The sequence below is a fragment of the Temnothorax americanus genome, unplaced genomic scaffold (genome assembly GCF_048541705.1).
Source record: "Temnothorax americanus isolate GAGA-0224 unplaced genomic scaffold, ASM4854170v1 Scaffold48, whole genome shotgun sequence".
NCBI classification, from domain to species: Eukaryota; Metazoa; Arthropoda; class Insecta; order Hymenoptera; family Formicidae; genus Temnothorax; species Temnothorax americanus.
Genome location: NW_027509635.1, coordinates 100,650 through 114,378, shown reverse-complemented (window position 1 = coordinate 114,378; position 13,729 = coordinate 100,650). Strand labels below are relative to the sequence as shown.

Sequence of the window (13,729 nt, the reverse complement as noted above, 5' to 3'; positions counted from 1 at the left end):
ATTGATTGGTCAATTTCTTACGACTCCGACTTCCGACATCCATTGTAGACCGGGCAGCGTCATAACAAACGGCTTCGTTTCATTACCAAGCCCGTATGCATATTTTTCCATGCGAACATTGAGCTGATTGTAGAGATTGGAGTGCGATGTCGTCGGATTCCTCGATGCCGGATTCTGTCTCTCCGTTTCGTTTCGTAGCTGAAACTGGAGAAGAGAGTTAATGGCCGCCGTGAGGGTCTTGAGTTCTTCCGATGTCGACATTGCGTTGCTTTCCTCTCGCTCTTGTTCTGTTTTTCTTCCTTTACACAGGTCTGATTTGCCTCTGCAGCGCCAGTTGTTGTGCCTCGTATAAGGACGAGAAAGTGTGTAAATGAGTATAGACTATGAGCGAAGGATGTATGCTAGTACGTATATTTATTATAGCGAGACGTATCGTACAAGGGCCTGAGACCGACTGACTGCGGTTGTCGTGGCGCGCACGTACTGCTCTGCGGACGTGGCACACTCTGTCGACACGCTCGTGTAGCGTGTGGTCCCCAACAATATGAAAAACTTAGGGTAATTGTGTCAAGCTTTAATACGCAATACCTATTTATACTTTATTTCTATTTTAATAAATTTTTTCTAACGTCTTATTACAGATTTTTAGGAAAAATATATTTATGATCATTTAGACCAATGTTTTTAATCTTTTTTGACCAATAAAATACTATAAGAAAAAGTTTCCAATAAGTTTATACATATACATATATAAAATTTATCTATGCATCAAATAAATAGTAATATTTGCTTTGTTAACATTAATATAATATAAATTCAATATATTTACATTATATATTATGTGTTAATAAAATTTTTGTATTATATAAAAACATAAGAAAACCAAAACACGTTTTGTACGTATCTCAGTACAAATCATGCCTATCACAAATTACACCAAATACTTCAACCAATTCTTGCAAACTGTTGCAATATTGCGTTGACGGCCAGATATGACTATTGCTTCGCTTCTTAATGGATCTCTGTATAGAATAGCCTTAAAATTACGAGATACGTATTTACAGTAAAAAAGTTTAATTGGTCATGTTTCTATCTAGTATAGTAAGGAGGTGAGTACCGCGTGTTGCGTAATGTTGTCCGTGTTGGCTACATAGTTGCGTACTTCAGTCATTTAGTTAGTATCTTGCAGGGTAATGCAAGTTTTTTTTTCGTAATTCTGCGTCAGTCACATGTCGGACGAGGTATGAGTCTGCCTCGAAAAATTGTTCTGATGTTGTCTCCACTTCTACTTAAGCACTAAGACGTTTATGTTTTAAAAATTGAACGTCTCATACTAAATATATGCAGATATGAGTTTGTGTTCCTACACAAATTGTTTCAAGACTCTAACGCAGACATTGTCACAATTTGACGTAGGTTCGAAAACATAAATCATCTCAGATCATATAGTGAGTTATGGTTCTCTTAAATAATGAAAAAAAAATTGAAAGTGCATAAAGATTTTTTTACTGTTTTTAATTCTTGGTGAAGAATAGATTTCGATCACTGCGTAGTGTATTAGTTTTGACATAAATAAACTCAGCTCATATAAATGAATATGTAAAATGTTTACTATTGACGTACCGATTTTCAAAATATTGTAAATTTCTGCAGAACAAATAACATTAATGTTAAATTAAACAATTATATCAAGAAAGATAGATGATTATAAAATTCAAAGCCTTGCACTGGTAGTTGGAAAGAATTTGGAGCGGTGAACTGGTATTCTTGTCCTTGCGAATCGATTGAAGGTACAAGTCTGGTATCTTCTTCCTCAGACCCAAAGAATCGTTCAATAATATCGAAGGCCTTTTGATAAATATCCATATTTTGATGAGATTGCAAGAATTCTATTTTGTCTAGGCGTAAAACATTACAAGAGATATTGATTACTACCGTGTTAATATTTATTAATCGACATATCTTTCATATAAAACTTGTATTTAGTTGATACTTTACCATAACATTCTTCAATAAGAACTGCATAAATTACGGAGACCGTTATGCATATTGCATGGTTGCATCTTGTTCTCCCAGACGTAAAATATTCTCTATTCCGTTCAAAGCGACCTGAACGATCTTGACATCCATAACAGTAAGCAAGTCACAGAGTGGCGGAATACATCCTTGCATTGCAAGGTATCAAATTTGGTCGGCCGTTCCGCCACTAGTAGCATTTGTAATTGCCCATGCAGCTTCTTTGCGTGTTTTTAATTCAACTTTACTCAAAATCTCGATTAAAACCGGAAAGATATTAGCATCAATCACCGCCTGCAAAATTATATAAAAAGGACGTTAATATATATAAGTTATTAATATAATATATATAAATAAAGTTATGCTATTATGCTCAAAAGATAGTACTTGTATTTGTTGGGGATTTCCGGCAGTGATATTAGAGACTGTCCAGCAAGCGTCTTTACGAACACTTTCTTGTGGCGAACTTAAGAGATGTAATAGACACGGTAATGCCGAGCAATTTAATACAACTTGCGTTTGCACATCATCTCCTATAACTATATTACTTACAGCACGAAGAGCCGTGCTTATAACGTTATTTTGTTCATGTCTAAAAACATTTTCATCAATTGTTATAATCCACATTTACATAAAATTAATCTTACATAATAAATCTTATATAAATTTTAACATACATGAGAAGTTCTATGAGACGTCTGCAAACGCCAGCATCAATAACAGCTTGTATCTTATCATTTGGACCATCGCTCAAGAAAAAGCCCAACAAGCATCAGCGAGTACATCAAAGTCAGTATGATTGAGAAGATGTGCTAACACTGGTAAACATGGTGCAACTTTTGGAAAACCCGGTGCTGGATTTTTTTCTCGACAGAGATTTGATAATGTCCCATACCGCATTGCGGGTCATGGAAAATCGTGTCGCCTTTGATAGCAGTCTGTAAAAAATAGTAATAATAATGTTACGCGACGCGTATCTAAGCGTATTTTATGTTTAACTTTTCTTAATAATATTAGACGATAATTTACATGAAAACTGTAAATGTAAAGAAACGTACTGTACAAGCGGCGTGAGGATACCGTTGGCTAAGACATGATCTCTGCATTCGGGACTATCTCCCGCAATATTACCCAAGGCCCAAACAGCTTGTTCCTGCACATCTTCATACTCAGAAACAAGTAAAGAAATGAAAGTAGGGACAGCTCCTGCATCTATCACAATGCGCGTTTGTTGAAATGTACCGCTTGCTATGTTTGTCAGGGCCCATGCTGCTTCAAACTAATAATTAATATTATTATTTATGTACGTTCTTGATATACAACAAAAGATATTTATATTACATTAATAACCTTTCACGCAAATTTTTGCAGACAGCGTTACTAGCAACGTGCACAACTTCATTTGAGGTTATAATTGGGTACAACATTCATCGCACGATACTGTTATAATTGCAAATCGGAAACGTACCTCGAGTCTAGCTCTTCTACGATCAACAAAGTCGGGATCGAACGTTGTCAATCGTCACTTTCTGCCAAGCGTAGAGAACCTTCTTTTCCGGCAGGGATACGAAATCTCCAGATAAGCACGAAGCAATTCAAATTCAGTATATCGCCGGCACGATTACGGTGTTACTGCCGTTTCACGTACGCGCGTTGTCGCACCTTACCTCGCAACAGCGTGCGGCTCGTGCAAACGTTAACGCGCGACCGCAATCGCGCGGCAGAAACGCCTCGTGTGAACAGGCTCCTTGATCTCAGTATCAGCTCCCTGGCCTCCCTGCCATCAATCCCTGCCGTCAATATTATATAGTATAGGTTAACCTGTATGTAAACACTCGCGTAAACGTAGTAAACAGTAAAATAAGTAACAGTAATATATAGAATAGCATAATTATAGGATAATTATATACATAAAACAATTACCTTGAATTAATCGTCGCGTCGCGTAAAGAGTCACGGTCGGTCTCGCTCCGTGCGTACTACCGTGTCTCTCGAGATAGGTTAACTGATCATAACTGATGACCTGACTGTGACAGGTGACAGCGCGCTAAACGCACTATCTGCACTCGCGCAGTACACACACGTATACACAATGTACATACATATCGGAACTGGCGATATTAGCACCGCCCTGGTGTCGAAAAAGTGAAAAGGACGCGACTCCAGCCAATGAAATGATGGCATGGCATGAGAGCGTTAGTAGAAAGTATCTTAAAATAAAATTTTCACATTTGGACTTTGCGTCGCAATATCTCCGCTCGAAGGGGACGTAGCGGAATATTATAAGAAAAACTCCCTCTTAATTGGACCCCAAGCTATCGATCAAGCCTATATACTTAGAACTTGATCCGTTCACTCGTTATCGAGATCTCAACATCTCGAGTACTCGCAACCCGTCGCGTCGCGTAAAAGAGTCACGGTCGGTCTTGCTCCGCGTGTACTTGGCGCGAGACACTGCCGTGTCTCTTGATTTCAAAATTATACAAATAATGACATCCAAAATACAGTATAATTATTAAATAAAGAGTTTAATATTATTTTGTATAAAAAAATGTTTAATTTATAAATATTCTTACAGATAATAATAATAAACTTATCATTTTAAATGTTTCATAATACTTTTTTGTGTATCACATCTATTTATATATATTCAGAATAATGAATCCATCTACACAAATGTTTCTTTTTTAATTTGTATAGTTATAATTTAATTAATTTTTTAGCAAGCAAAGTAAAAATTATAAAAAAATTTTGCTTGTTAACAAAGTGAGCTTAGAATAACATTTTCTAATGCAATTTTCTTTATTGATCGCCATAAATGAATTGGGATCTACATTGAGATTTACAATAAAATTATTCTCTTTTACAAATAATTTTTATTTTAGAGTGTGTGTTAGAATAGTTTAGAATGTTTTGCTTCCTCATAAAGAAAGCTTTGTTTTTGTAAATCTCGCAATATGGACCTGTGATCGCGAATAAAGCTAGTTCTAATCAACTAAATCTTAAAGAATTATACATATATGAAATAGGAATAGAAAAGACCGAAGAAAAAAAAAATGTTTTTTTTTAGTTTTTTCTGCTAATGTGTTCAGAATGTTCTAAAACGTCGAAAAATCATATTTTGCTTCCTCATAGAGGAAGCTTTGTTTTTGTAAACTTTGTATATAAACCTTTGATAGCGTATAAAGTTGGGTCTAATCAATCAAATTGAAAAAAATTATACATGAAATAAGAGTAGAAAGAACAAAAAAAAAATTGTTTTTTGAGTTTTTGATGCCAATATATTCAAAGTGTTCTAAAACGTCGAAAAATAACGTTAAAAAAATGTCCGTGTGTGTGTGTGTGTGTGTGTGTATGCGTGTGTGTGTGCGTGTGCGTTCGCGCGTGTGTGTGCGTGTGCGTGTGCGTGTGCGTGTGCGTGTGCGTGTGCGTGTGCGTGTGCGTGTGCGTGTGCGTGTGCGTGTGCGTGTGCGTGTGCGTGTGCGTGTGCGTGTGCGTGTTTGTGTGTGTGTGTGTGTGCGGATTTGATGTCCGTCGTTGCTCTAACTTCCGTAAATGAGATATCGGGCTAATTTTTTTTAAATGTAGAGTATCATTAAAAAAAGGCTGATTGGCGATGAGAGATCGGTAGGGGATTATTTTTTTTTTAATTTTAAATTTTTTGAAAAATGTCTGTGGCAGCTTTAACTTCCGCTAATTTTGAGATATTAGGTTATAGTAATTGTATAGATGAGGGGGGGGGGCCACCATAGATGACCTTGATATTTTAGTATGTTGTCAAGGTGCTGCTATATTTTTCAAACATTTTTGTTAATAACTTTTTAACGAATAACGAGCGCGGGCTAAAACTTTCTGAAGGTCACTCAGGAAGGTGACCTCGACAACATACTAAAATATCAAGGTCATCCAAGGTGGTCCCCCCACCTATACAATTACCCATATGTTATTTCTAATTCTATTATATTTCTCAGTTTTTTCTACCTCTATTTCATATATAATTCTTTAAGATTTGATTGATTAGATCCAGCTTTATACGCGATCAAAAGGTCCATATGCAAAGTTCATATATATATGGACCATGTAGCCTGAACTCCCAAAGTCAACATTGATTTGACATTGCGTCAATTGTAAAACACCACTTGTGCTACTAAGCTGACACTTTTAAGAAGGTTAAATTTAAAATTAAAAAAAGTGTGCAAATTAGAAACTTGCACATTGCCCCTCATCATTACAAATCGCTACCATAGCTCCTATTTTATTTTATTCATAAAGCAGCTTTTATATGAGGAAGCCAAACTAATAATTACTAATAATTATGTATCAAATAAAATACAAGCTTCCGCATAAGAAGAGCTTTATGAGCAAAATAAAATAGGAGCAATGGTAGCGATCTGTAATGATGAAGAAGCAATGTGCAAGTTTCTAATATTTGCATACTTTTAGAATAATATATCATTTTAAGATAATATATATATATATTTTTTGTTGGATTAGAATATTTTAAATAGATACAATCGTTTGATAAGTTTGGAATTTAGATAACTTCGTTTATGAAATTAGCTGCTTTGAGTAAATTGCCAATGTCTTGTGATGTGCTGTTTGCGGAGATAAAAAATTGTCTTTCTCAATGTACTTCAAAACATCGATAAAATCACGAGGACCAACAAGAACGGAACTAAATGCAAGGTTGGATTTCCGATAGCGGAGACGATACACAGCATGCTCTTACTCTTCCAAGAGTTCCAAGCCGTGTATTTGCCAGAAAAGGTTTCTCGAGTTTATTCAACGAGATGACCTGTAAATCCTCTTACTGAACGTACCGTACATCCGGTTCAATCATTTTAATCTCGTAACTCTATACCTGGGACAAAACCTTAAGCGTTTGAAAACTGTGTATATATGTGTATATATGTGTGCGCGCGCGTGTTTTTCGCACGTGTTGCAACATATCACTTGGTGAGCTATTAAACTCTTGCTCTTGCTTTTCATCCCGACGCGAAACCTTTTTCTCTGTTGAAGATTCTTTGTAATATGGGAAGCTTGAGTTTCATTTGGTGTCTTGATATACGCGTCGACACTATTAAAACCGCGTTGAAACAAGAAACTTACAATAGCAAAAGTGATCTGCTTGCTTCACTCTTGACAATTAGATTCTTATTGCTTTACAACTTCGTAGCTAGCTACTTAATATTTCTTTCTACAAATATATTATAAAAACATTTGGTTTAATACTTTCCGTAATAAAAAGTTTTTTTTAATTCTTTTTATTTTAAACAGAATAATGAATTTTTTTCGCCAGTATATAGAATAACAATTAAAGTAATTTAAATTGACTGACTGGCAATATATAACGTCTTTTCGATGTGAACATTGATATATGTTGCCAGTCAGTCGATTTAAGGTAGTTGTGTCACAAAACCCATTTTCATAGGAATTTTTTAAAATTTGAACAGCATATTAATGTAAACACGCTCTACACACACGTGCGCAAGTAGAAAAAGCTTGACTATACCAAAGTTGAAATAATGGAAATCAAACTTAGCACTTTTTACATGTATCGTAGGACAAAAACGGCTTCCTATATCGCGTTTGTAATTGTAGCGATCAAACTACTCATAGGATTTTAATGAAAAACAAAGAGATGACAAAAGAGACTTGTAAAAATATTCTTACAAAAGTACAAGACCCTTATCTATTTAGTTTTGAAGCAATTGTTACACAAAGTACACAATTTCTCATAGCGGTGGACGCATACGACAGCTAACCTGTAAAAATCTTGCAACACTGCGCATATGAAGATTAGATATATATGTAGTTCAGACATTGCCGCTAAAGGTTTAAGTCTTTTCTTTAATACTTTTTTTTTCACTAATCTTCCTTTGTAATGTTCAACAGATATTTTCGCTTCTATTTCTTCTATTTATTCAAAATAACCTCGATAGCATACTAACGCGAGCGTCGCGAGTTAAAGGCTATTCTACAATTGCGTAAGCGTAAGGTTGTAGGAGTAGGAGTAGTAGTAGTCGTGAATGTTGTACAACGGTTCAGTCTACAATAAAGTAACGATACGTTGTAAACTTGATTACAGCAACCAATCAGAGTGCAGCGGAAAGTACAGAGGTCAAGGCACTTCCGATACTCGTCCAACACAAACTTTTCATTTGTTGATCTTTGTGTGAAATGCATCGTTTTTTCCATAATAATTCGTTGCTTCTCACCAGCCCAATCAATTCTCTACACAATAATAAGTTTAAAAAAGTTTCATCTTCCTCGTACTGAGCACTTTCCTCGTATTCCATGATGAACACGTACCAAAAACACTACAATAGAAAAAAAGAATACTTTCGGATGCCGAGAAAGAATGTTATATCTTGACTCTTGAGATCTTTATAGCGGTCTTCGGTTCGGGATCACGTGTATTTACTGTTTCGACAAAAACAATTATGGCAGCGCGCGGCGTGATGACGCGTAACAGCACTCTGATTGGTTGGCTTTTACGTTCACATCTGGCGTAGTCGTGAAAGATGAAGTTCAACCATCTTCCACAACACGCTTTACAACCGCAGTACCGCTCTACAACCACGCCGTACAACACACATACAACCACTTACGACCACGCTTACGCAATTGTAGAATAGCCTTATTAATCTCGATGGTATACTGACATTACTGACGTAAGTGAAAAGTGAAAACAGTAAAAACAGTACAACCTCAGTCAAAAGTTTTACATAGATAAGTAGAGTTTTCCGTACATTATCGTATTGCAGTGTGACCATAATTTTTTACTAATACTGTCGCGATACAATTACCTTAAATTACTTCTTTTTATTTTAGCCCAATTTTTTTTCTACCGTATTATAATACGCTAGCAAAATAAGTAGGATAATAATAAATACACTATTATTTATGTAACTTGATAGAAAGATAAATAATATGTATAATATATTATATAATCATATGTATAGGTAATACGTTATATAATACCTACTCCTTTTTTCTTTCTTTTCAATAAAATATTATGAAAAAAAAGTATTGAAATTGAAAAAAATTCTTCGAGTAAAACATTATAACAATTATAATAAATCCGATTTTTGAACAATTAATTTATAATTATTTAGTTTAGGAAAGCAACCTTTTATGACCTCGACCTTGACATATATTATAGAGGTCATTTTTCTGAGTAATCTTCAAAAGCTTTGAGTCATCGTTATTTAATTAAAAATTATTAATGAAAGAAGTCACTAAATAGAATATAGATTTCTTTGACACCGTGTAGATTGAACCGTAGTATATAAACATTAATAGTACTCTTAATTTTCTTATTTACATGCATCAAGCGTTCAATTATCGTTTAGAGGTGATTGCGCACAGTATTCTTTATTTTCATAATAAAAATAAAACTATTTAATTTAGAAATTACATCAACTGACCAAAACCCATGGTCGAAATTAATAACGTCTCGATGATTGATCCGAAAAAGTGCTGTGTGAATCCGACAAAGCAGGTTGGCTCACAGTTTTTCAATGTTCACATCGAAAAGACGTTATATATATTGCCAGTCATGGTCGATTTAAATTACTTTAATTGTTATTCTTTATTTTCGTTAATTTTTTGTTATTTAATTGTGTTATATCACGATTTGAGCTGGGCTTCCACGATATGTTACCCGAGAAAAACATTTAATTTACTACATGGCCGAATTTATTTTTAAACGCAAATATCAATAACTCGACCGCATTGATAAATTTTTCGAAATTATAATATGGAATAATAATAATTTCACAAGGGTTTTCAATTTTTCATGCGAATTAAGCAAAAGGTCCACTTCACACCGCCCCCTGCTTACAAGGCGGAACGAGGTCTATAATTGTACAATTCCACATGGGTTCCACGCGAAGCGAGGCCCATCTTACACCACAATTTATGATTTACATAGGAATAACATATATGTACATAGAAACATATAACATATGCGTGGGCGGAGGAAGGGTCAATTAAATTTCAATTTCAATTTTAAATTAGAAATAGGTTTGGGTTAAATTAAATTTTTTTCAGGGTGGGATGAGCATCATCATTTTCCCGCCCACACGTGTACTGTATTTATACACATATTAACAAATTATTATACTTTTTTTAGCACTGACACAAACTGTTATATTTCTCAAATTTCTTTGTTAATAATTTTTTAATGAATAACGAGTGACGGCTAAAATTTTTCGAAGGTTACTTAATAAAAGAATAATTTCTACAATATATGTCAAGGTCAAGGTCATAAGAGATTGCTCCCCTAAACTAAATAATTACCTGCGATTCTAATGTAAAATTTCTGTAAAATTCGTAATTTATTGCATATCCCCGTAGGGTTCGCAATCTACTACCAATACTATCCTTTTCCTCTCACTTTAACCCTTTGTACCAACGGCTTAACGTCTCTTTCCGAAAGACGGAGCCCAAGTTTTCTACGCACAAGAGCCTATCTTGCACGGAGAGGCGCAGCTATCGGAAAAACATTCCATGCCTCTAGTAAACTTGAACCTGGTTCCTCAGATTACGAGTCATGCGCTCTACCACTAGACCACACTGCAGCCCTACCTGCGATTCTAATGTACGAATGGAATATGTTAAATATAGTTTCACCAAATTTTTAAAGAGAAATAATTTTTATAATCTGCCAATCTACAAACAAACAGCGAAGTTGTATTTTTCTTATTGTATATGTTCTTGATTTATTTATAATTTTTTTTAAATTAAGTTTTTATTTACATTTAAAATTTAATGTATTTATATATATACAGTACTGTGTGTGTGTGTGTGTGTGTGTGTGTGTGTGTGTGTGTGTGTGTGTGTGTGTGTGTGTGTGTGTGTGTGTGTGTGTGTGTGTGTGTGTGTGTGTGTGTGTGTGTGTGTGTGTGTGTGTGTGTGTGTGTGTGTGTGTGTGTGTGTGTGTGTGTGAGAGTGTGTGTGGGTGTTTGTGTGTGGGTGTGTGTGTGTGTGTTTTTGTTTGTGTGTGTGTGTGTGTGTGTGTGTGTGTGTGTGTGTGTGTGTGTGTGTGTGTGTGTGTGTGTGTGTGTGTGTGTGTGTGTGTGTGTGTGTGTGTGTGTGTGTGTGTGTGTGTGTGTGTGTGTGTGTGTGTGTGTGTGTGTGTGTGTGTGTGTGTGTGTGTGTGTGTGTGGGGGTGTGTGTGTGTGTGGGTGTGTGTGGGTGTGTGTGTGTGTGTGTGTGTGTGTGTGTGTGTGTGTGTGTGTGTGTGTGGTGTGTGTGTGTGTGTTGTGTTGTGGTGTGTGTGGTGTGTGTGTGTGTGGTGTGTGTGTGTGTGTGTGTGTGTGTGTGTGTGTGTGTGGTGTGTGTTGTGTGTGTGTGTGTGTGTGTGTGTGGTGTGTGTGTGGTGTGTGTTGTGGGTGTGTGGTGTGTGTGTGTGTGTGGTGTGTGTGTGTGTGTGTGTGGGTGTGTGGGTGTGTGATGTGTGTGTGTGTGTGTGTGTGTAGTGTGTGTGTGGGGTGTGGGTGTGGTGTGGGTGTGTGGTGTGGGTGTGGGTGTGGGGTGTGGGTGGTGGGTGTGGGTGTGGGTGTGGGTGTGGGGTGTGGTGTGGGTGTTGGGGTGTGTGGTGTGGGGGGGGGTGGGGTGTGGGTGTGGGTGTGGGGGTGGGGGTGTGGGTGTGGGTGTGGGGTGTGGGTGTGGGTGGTGTGGGTGTGGGTGGGGTGTGGGGTGTGGGTGTGGGTGTGGAGTGTGGGTGTGGGTGTGGGTGTGGGTGTGGGTGTGGGTGTGGGAGTGGGTGGGGGTGGGTGTGGGTGTGGGTGGGGGTGTGGGTGTTGGTGTGGGTGTGGGTGTGGGTGTGGGTTGTGGGTGTGGGTGTGGGTGTGGGTGTGGGTGTGGGTGTGGGTGTGGGTTGTGGGTGTGGGTGTGGGTGTGGGTGTGGTGTGGGTGTGGGTGTGGGTGTGGGTGTGGGCGGGAGTGGTGTGGGTGTGGGTAGTGGGTGTGGGTGTGGGTGTGGGTGTGGGGTGTGGGTGTGGGTGTGGTGGGTGTGGGTGTGGGTGGTGGGTGTGGGTGTGGGTGGGGTGAGGGTGTGGGTGTGCGTGGGTGTGGGTGTGGGTGTGGGTGTGGGTGTGGGTGTGGGTGTGGGTGTGGGTGTGGGTGTGGGTGTGGGTGTGGGTGTGGGTGTGGGTGTGGGAGTGTGGGTGTGGGTGTGGGTGTGGGTGTGGGGTGGGTGTGGGTGTGGGGTGGTGGGGTGGGTGGGGTGGGTGTGGGGTGGGTGTGGGTGTGTGGTGGTGGTTGTGGGGGTGGGTGTGTGTGTGGGTGTGGGGGTGGGTGGGGGGGTGTGTGGGTGTGGGTGGGTGTGGGTGTGGGTGGGGGGTGGGGGGTGTGGGTGTGGGTGTGTGTGGGGTGTGGGTGGGGGGGGTGGTGGGGGGGTGGGGGGGGGGTGGGTGGTGGGTGTGGGTGTGGGTGTGGGTGTGTGGTGTGGGGTGTGGGTGTGGGTATGGGTGTGGGTGTGGGTGTGGGTGTGGGTGTGGGTGTGGGTGTGGTGTGGGTGTGGGTGGGGTGTGGGGTGGGTGTGGGTGGGGTGTGGGTGTGGGTGTGGGTGTGGGTGGGGTGTGGTTGTGGGTGTGGTGGGGTGGGTGTGTGTGTGGGTGTGGGTGTGGGGTGTGGGTGTGGGTGTGGGTGGGGTGGGGTTGTGGGTGTGTGTGGGTGTGTGGGTGTGGGTGTGTGTTTGTGGGTGTGTGTGTGTGTGTGTGTGTGTGTGTGTGTGTGTGTGTGTGTGTGTGTGTGTGTGTGTGTGTGTGTGTGTGTGTGTGTGTGTGTGTGTGTGTGTGTGTGTGTGTGTGTGTGTGTGTGTGTGTGGTCTAAAGTATATCCTCGCTTATGGAAAGGGAAGTCGTTACTTTTTAATAAAGAAATACATAAATATAAAATTTAATTTTAATACTGTTATTTTATACTTTGATAAAAATACTTTAAGAAAAAAAATAAAGATCTTAATGATTTTATTGCGTTGTTTCATATTATCATCCTAGTATATTCATATGATATTATATACCCATCGTATAAATGACGAATCTAATTTTCAGGTTATTATCGTGAGAATTCGATTATTGTCGGAATATGAGAAACTGTTATTGATGATTTATTGATCCTGATCGATGCTTAGATGCCGCTTAGATCTCTTTCGCTAAACATTTTCGCTTCCGATATCATTATGAGACGTTGCTCGCAATCAAGTGAAATTTTGTCCATTATTAAATTAATTAAGAGTACACGAAATTAAAAAAGTATCCGACGGTTTATTCTATCTGCGCGTTTAACTATGTGTTATTTGTAATATATAAATGCGTTTTTATATAATATTTTAATATATTTCAAACATATGTACATACAATATGTAGGTATACAATATGTATATGTACATACATTGCAATAAGCGCATAGTAAAGCGTGCAAAAGTGTAATTTGGATAATGAAGAAGTTTCAAACCCTTTTTTACTTTGTTTTAATTAATTTATGCATGAAAATAAAAAATCACAACATTTATCAAAAGAAGATGTATATGCAGTAATATAAATTGACATGAATAATTTGATGAAAAACATCTGATATTTGAGGCTCTCGCGATATGTACTATGTGCATTGAGTTTGGTTTCCAAGTTGGAGCCGCGTGAATTTTTAATTTGATTCCGACGTGTTTCGTGAACATTTCAGTTCACTTCATCATCGAGAAGCA

General features: G+C 38.2%; 1 pseudogene across 1 annotated transcript; it reads right to left on the bottom strand.

Annotated features, from left to right (window-relative positions):
- Positions 1-716: 716 nt before the first annotated feature.
- LOC143903522 (importin subunit alpha-7-like) lies at positions 717-3,418 on the bottom strand (annotated as a pseudogene). The gene is made up of 6 exons (XR_013258732.1): positions 3,398-3,418; positions 3,075-3,295; positions 2,694-2,954; positions 2,404-2,608; positions 1,999-2,310; positions 717-1,898 (listed from the first exon to the last, which is right to left on the bottom strand). The product of XR_013258732.1 is annotated as an importin subunit alpha-7-like (transcript).
- Between the last annotated feature and the right edge of the window lie 10,311 nt (positions 3,419-13,729).